Source organism: Macrobrachium rosenbergii, chromosome 43 (assembly GCF_040412425.1).
Source record: "Macrobrachium rosenbergii isolate ZJJX-2024 chromosome 43, ASM4041242v1, whole genome shotgun sequence".
In the NCBI taxonomy this organism is placed as follows: domain Eukaryota; kingdom Metazoa; phylum Arthropoda; class Malacostraca; order Decapoda; family Palaemonidae; genus Macrobrachium; species Macrobrachium rosenbergii.
The window spans coordinates 9,459,460-9,466,310 of NC_089783.1; the positions used below are offsets into that span (position 1 = coordinate 9,459,460).

The 6,851-nt window shown below is 36.6% G+C and overlaps 1 long non-coding RNA gene across 1 annotated transcript; it reads left to right on the forward strand.

Annotated features, from left to right (window-relative positions):
- Positions 1 to 471: 471 nt before the first annotated feature.
- On the forward strand, positions 472 to 4,616 carry LOC136828561 (uncharacterized). Its single transcript, XR_010850107.1, has 3 exons — positions 472 to 613; positions 1,660 to 1,732; positions 4,417 to 4,616. It is a non-coding gene; the product is annotated as an uncharacterized lncRNA (long non-coding RNA).
- Positions 4,617 to 6,851: the final 2,235 nt, after the last annotated feature.

Consider the following 6,851-nt stretch of genomic DNA (forward strand, 5'->3'; position numbering starts at 1 on the left):
AACAACAGCAATAATAATAATAATAATAATAATAATAATAATAATAATAATAATTCCAGATAAAGACCAAACACCGTTACGTAATTAAGGTAGTTTGCTAAAAGGAAGAGTAAACGGCAAATCTCAATAATAATAATAATAATAATAATAATAATAATAATAATAATGATAATAATAATAATAATTTTTTCAGATGTGCTAATTACTGATACATAATTGGGGTAGTTCGCTAAAAAGGAAGAGTGCCCGGCAACTCTCAATAATAATAATAATAATAATAATAATAATAATAATAATAATAATAATAATTTCTGTCGATTTTCTGATCATCGCCTTAAACTTCTTCGGTGGCTAAAGGGCGATAAAATGACCTCCCACAAACAAGCAGTTGCAGCGATCGTTGGCTGTTATCCTCAAGAACAGCTTGTTTCAGTGTTGTAGAGTCGCCGGCTTGGAAAGACAGGCTTCGTTGATACTAACTCTGTGTTCTAGTTTATTTGCGTTTGGGATCTCGGCCGTGGTGTACTGGACCATCGTTGGCTTCATTTTGGTTTTATTTACAGTCCTCCACAGTGACGTTTCTCTCTCTGACGGGCCATTGTACGTTGTCAAAGTAAGGTGCTTCTTACATTTTATAAAAGTGTTAGCGTTTTCTCTTGTAGAATAGTAGGGTATTTTTTAAAATCTAGCTTGTATGGTTTTCACTTCAGGCGGTTTTTTGTTGTATAGTCTTGGTGTGCGGTGTACAAATGCTCTCTAGCCTGACTTAACAATTTGTTCTAGGTTCAAATACCCTATATGCTTCACTTGCTATGTCTTCTGTTTACAATACTCTTGAGGTCTAAAGAAGCTTGAGCAGTTTCTCAGATATCTTATTGTGAACAGACTTCGCAAGATTTTAGGCGTGAAGGCGTGCTTCAAGGTTTGTTGGGTTGGCGAGTGGTTACTGTTACCAGTGTTTATTTCTCAAATATTTAGATTGTGGTACTTCAGCTATGACATAGTTATGGTATGAAAGTTTTCCGTTTGCGGGTTTTGTGGGTTTTGTATCTTCAAATATTGGGATTTTCGTTTTTGTTTGTAATTTCTTACAATACTATTCAAAATGTTTGGGGTTTTTGTATCTCCAAATATTGGGATTTTCGATTTTTTTGTTGTAAATTCTTACAATTTTGTTCCAAGTGCCTGTTAGGTATTGTTGTAGATTGCCCTCAGCATGGCATTAAAGACTTCGTTTCGAAGCATTTTCGAAGCCTATTACTAAGCTTAACTAGATTGAGTGGTAATTCTATGCACTTTGATTGTATACTAGCAATCTTGTGCAGTGCTATGGATGTTTTCATTTTAACTTATGCTGTAGTACAGCAAGTCTACGATGCAGTAGGGTTTAAAGTTTAGAGTATTAGAGGCTTTACTCCACTACCAGAGCCTTCCTAATATGGGGTATGTTAAGTTGATTTAAACTCTAATTATTGTAGGCTTAAGTGGCAATAAACTAGTAATAATTCTTATCAGTATTTATAAAGCCTTGCTTGCTGCTCCTTGTCTTAGAATTTTAAAACTTCAGATGGCCCAGCTGATTGTAACCAATAGTCAGACTTTGGTTCTTTCCACTTGCTAGAACATTTTGGGTTTTAATATATATTTTCTTTATTTCAGGTCAGGGTGTGTCGTTAGATAAGCGTGCCGCAATGAGATGTACCGATACATTATGACTAAACAGGATTAATGGGTGAGTACTTGTTTTAGTTGAGTGACTTGAGCAACGCACCGCGGCCGCCCCGCCCCCCCGCCGAACATTTTTTAGGTTAGTTTTTTTCAGAATCAAAACTTAGTTTTCATTTTAAGTTTAGGCTTTGTTTAAATGCATTTGGTGTTTTTTTTTTCTTATTCAGGACCTGTTTTGAGAATTTTGAAAGTTTTTAAGTGTTTACTCTTTTGAAATTGCAAAGGTTAAAATTTAACTTAACCAGCGTTGAACATTTCAAGAAATTAAGGTTTGTTTCAGCTTTAGAACTTTTTTTTCCAGTACTTGAATTTTTTATTTTATATCGCCCCCCCCGCCCGAGCATTTTTTAGGTTAGTTTTTTCAGAATCAAAAGTTTTCATTTTAAGTTTAGGCTTTGTTTTAATGCATTTGGTGTTTTTTTTTTTATTCGGAACCTGTTTTGAGAATTTTGAAAGTGTTTAATCTTTTGAAATTGCAAAGGTTAAAATTTAACTTAACCAGCATTGAACATTTCAAGAAATTAGTTTGTTTCAGCTTTAGAACTTTTTTTCCCCGTACTTTAATTATTTTTGATTTTCTTATTTTAGCATCAAGAGTTTGTGTAATGTGTGTGGAAGTTTGTGTAATGTGTGTGGAAGTTTGTGTAATGTGTGTGGAAGTTTGTGTAATGTGTGTGGAAGTTTGTGTAATGTGTGTGGAAGTTTGTGTAATGTGTGTGGAAGTTTGTGTAATGTGTGTGGAAGTTTGTGTAATGTGTGTGGAAGGTAATTTTTTAGGAACTTTCTGAAAATTTGTAGAGAATCTAGTTTTTTGTTTTAGGTTAGAGGATTTTTTTTAAATTCATGTGTGGAAGTTTGTGTGTGAGTTTAATGTGTAATGTGTGGGAGTTTGTGTGGAAGGTTATTTTTTAGTAATTTGTAGAGTAAATCTAGTATTTTTTTTTTAGGTTAGTAGATTTAGACTAAATTTATTCAAACTTTTAAACCATATGTGGTGTGATCTTGTAACTTCAGCTAGTTTTTTTTTTAAATTGTAAAGTTCAGTTGTCTATTTTGTTATTTTGAAGTTTTTGAACAGTAACTATTTTTAAAGCTCTTGAGCAATTACTTCGGCTTCAAAAGTAGTTTTGCGTTTGAGAGTTTTGCGTTTGAGAGTTTTGCGTTTGAGAGTTTTGCGTTTGAGAGTTTTGCGTTTGAGAGTTTTGCGTTTGAGAGTTTTGCGTTTGAGAGTTTTGCGTTTGAGAGTTTTGCGTTTGAGAGTTTTGCGTTTGAGAGTTTTGCGTTTGAGAGCAAGTTACTCTTTGCCCGCTTCCTAAAGTCCACCTTTGCCGGGGTGGCGGTGCCACCTGCCAGGCAAAGGTGGACTCGATTGTTGTGCATGGTGACCAGTCACCATGCACAACAGGAAGTTCAAAAACAAGCATGGTGACTTTGTCACCATGCACAACAGGGATTTCTAACCAACCAACTTCTAACTTAGGTTAGAACTGCAAGGTTGGTAGTTTAAGTTTAGCTAGGACTTAGTGAGGAGTTAGATGTGGAACTTGAAATATAGGGTAGGCTAGAATAGGGTAAAGAATGTGCTAATTTCATATGCAGGGTTAAGGATAAAGGCACTCTCAAATCCCTCTTAAGGATGCTGGAAATAGAAACTGGGGTAAAAAACGCAATAGTCAGACCTAGGGAGACATTTGACAGTGAAAGTTAACAGAGGGTTTCTCAACAGAGGGTATTATAGTATTTGAGCCCTTTGTTTGATCATGAGATGAAAGTTTGAATGTATTAGTGCAGCTGAGAATAGGGTAGGGTAACTGCCTGACATACTTATACAACTTAATTTCATTCCCACTAGTAAATAGGAACTAGTAAATAGTGACTAGACGGGTAATAGGTGGCTCTTAATGCTTTTCTAAGAGGCTTAGGTCCTGGGATTTTAAAGAATTTTTGACACTGGTGTCGTGGACTTGTCAGGTATTCTAATAGGCTGGTTAATAGTTGAAACTGTAGTTCAGATTTGGGCATCTTGTTAACGTCGTTCCGTAACTGCTCTCAGCACCCCACCCTCCCTGCTCTTACTCTTCAAGCAAAGCTTTCATGTTAGGAAATACAGTCGAGGTTGCATTGCATATTTTCATTGACACCTACCTTCATCCACCTTTCCTCCAGCGTCGAAGCTTGCTTCAGAAAACCCCTATTCTGAATTCCCAAACTTAAGTTTTCACCACATGGGGTTGTGCAGTTTCAATTCCCTTAAGACTGGATACTAAAGGACGAAAGTTGCCAGATAGTAGTGCCATGCATTGCATGGCACCTTTCATAGTTATGTAGCACTAAAGTTCGGTGCGGTTGTTTTGGTGTAAGATTGGCGCCCTATTAAATATGTCTTAAAGGATGGCACTCTCTATCCTGTTACCTTTCTGGGAGTTTGTTCCTCCAGTGGTAGTAATATATGGGATTGTTAATGTGGAAGTTGATTGCAGTTTGAAGTAACAAGAATACTAATACATGGGAAATACTAATACATGGGATTGATAATGGGAAGTTTACTCATACAGTATAGTATTAATTACAATATCTTTTGAATAGCTGCTGGGACTAACTGAGCAGGCTATTTTCCCTTTTAAGAGGGTAGGATGTCTGGAAACTTTCAGTATATTCTAAGACCAAACTACCTTTCTTAATGCACAGGCTATTGGTGTAGCTGCAGCAGACCATAACATCGACACTAATACTAATGGAAAGCAATGCTTTCGTCAAGACTGAATATTCTGTGAGGATTCGAAGTGCTCTGAATTTGGTTACCCAAGACAACTAGAACTCAACTTGATGTTATGCTGTAGATGCTGTGCATGTCCTGTGACGGTTCGAAGCGCATTAAATTCGGTTACCCTGGCAACTAGAACTCAACTTCTGGACGCTGTGCATATCCTGTGATCATTCGAATCGGACTAATTTCGGTTACCCAGACAACTAGAACTTGTAGATGCTGTGCACTACCTACTATTAAACTTTATTCTGGGTACTTGTGGATATGTACTAGTATTTTGTAAAAACCAGCTTAATATACAGTGTCTATAAAAGTTTGTCCATTTCTTTAACCCCAAAATGTCATTTGATGGGGTACACTTTGTAATGCTCCTTGAAAGACAAAGAATGCCTTATGAAATCAAAGGAATGGTATTTACTGACTGGTTGGCTAACAGAAGTAAGATGGGAAATTGATACAAGTAATAATGAAGTAACAATGTTTTTTAATTCTGAAGAGATTCTTGTTTATTAACCTCGAATTTTGGTGTTTACTTTCTATAATCTATGCAGATTTTAAACTTCCTATTCAGTAAAGTGATGTATTTTGACCCCACTGATGACAGGAGTAATCTGTTTATTAACATTACTTATGATCTGGAGTTCGCATTCGGCTGAGAACACTTGTAAAGTGACTTCAGCGATAATAGTTGGAAGTGAAAAGTCTGACATTAGATACCGACAAGAATATATTTGGGGATCTTACGGGGTTGAATAGTCCAAATTGCTATGTAAAGGTTATTATTAGTTGGTAAAAAAAGTTAAGCAGGCAGCAAATTTTCAATAGTGATATTGTAATTTGCCCCGAGAGCGGTTATGGCTTATGCCTAGTAACTGTTGAAGTTACTGTGACTGTCGATAGTTACTACAACACAGGCTTTAGCGTTGGACTTGCCTTTATCGGGTAAGTGAGGCGATAGAAATGCAGGATTTTTGCGTAATGCATTGTTTAATCAGTTGGTGGCTTTGTCTCTGACTCTGAAGCTTTTGAATGTTAAAAGTGCTCGAAGGACTTCATGAGGATGGCGGTTGTGCCTCTGGTCCTTCGTTTTGCCAATCTCTTGGTAATACTTAGTTTTAGAATTGCGAGTAAATTGGTTTTAGAATTGCGGTGAAGTTGGGTTCGCTTTAGAGTCGAGAGCGCCAGGACAAAAGCTTAAGAAAATCTGTCTTCCTTTTATCCTGGCTTCTATCCGCAAATTCGTATAGTTAAGGTTAGTCACCTAATTCTGGCTTTACATCGGGTTTTTGTTTGTGCACCGCCACGAAACTTCACCGTTCTTCAGTATTGTTTATACAAAAAGAAAAGCCAGAAAATATCAAGCACCGTTTTCGTCGGTTTGTTTCACGGTTATTTCCTTCTATGGCCGAGTAATGAATAACAACGCTGGTAAATACTGCCAGTTATTAACCAGGTAACTACTGCGTTATCCGCCAACCGATTACAGAACTATCACCACGTGAAAACATGTCCTAAAATACTTCTGCCTCTTTTTCCTTACTCGGATTCTCCCAAATGGTTGGTACCAATTTGCGGTATTTTGATAATTTGTCGCCGAAACGATATAATGAATAGTCGCCCAAATGATATATTGACTAATGCCCAAATTCGCCCTAATGAAATGCGCCCGAGGTGACGGTAAATATCACAGGAATAAAGTCAGTGTCATAATTTTATGGCAAAGTTTTGTGGAAAAAATCTGTAGAGCAAATTAACTTTTATATTTTTCTGTAAATGTTCTGAAGTGTAAAACAAATGAATACAAAGAACTGAGTAAAATCATAGGATTACATCCTAGACAATATTCATGAAGTAAGCAAAAACTATTGCAATGATATACATAATTACTGCAAATGAAAGCCGATTCCTTGCGTTGCTCCAAAACCAATGATATAGAAAACAATTTTGTGGGTAATTCCTTATAAGTACGTCTGGAATAGAGCCAAATGTACTGAAAGTATCAGTATATTATGTGAATGTCATATTCATTCTTTCAGGGCTGTATGTATACAGCAAAAATAAGCTACAGTTTATTGTTCCTTACTTGACCTAGACAGCAGAGAAGATTAGCGTATCCAGGTGGCCGAGTATGGACAGCAATAGTTAAGTATACCTAGTTTAACCAGACCACTAGCTGATTAATCTTAGGGCTGGCCCGTTCGACTTATTTTACGTGGCTAAGAACCAATTTGTTACCTAACAACGGGACCTACAGCTTATTGTGGAATCCGAACCACAGTATACCGAGAAATTAATTTCTATCACCAGAAATAAATTTCTATAATTCTTCGTTGGCCGGCCGGAGAGTCGAACGTGG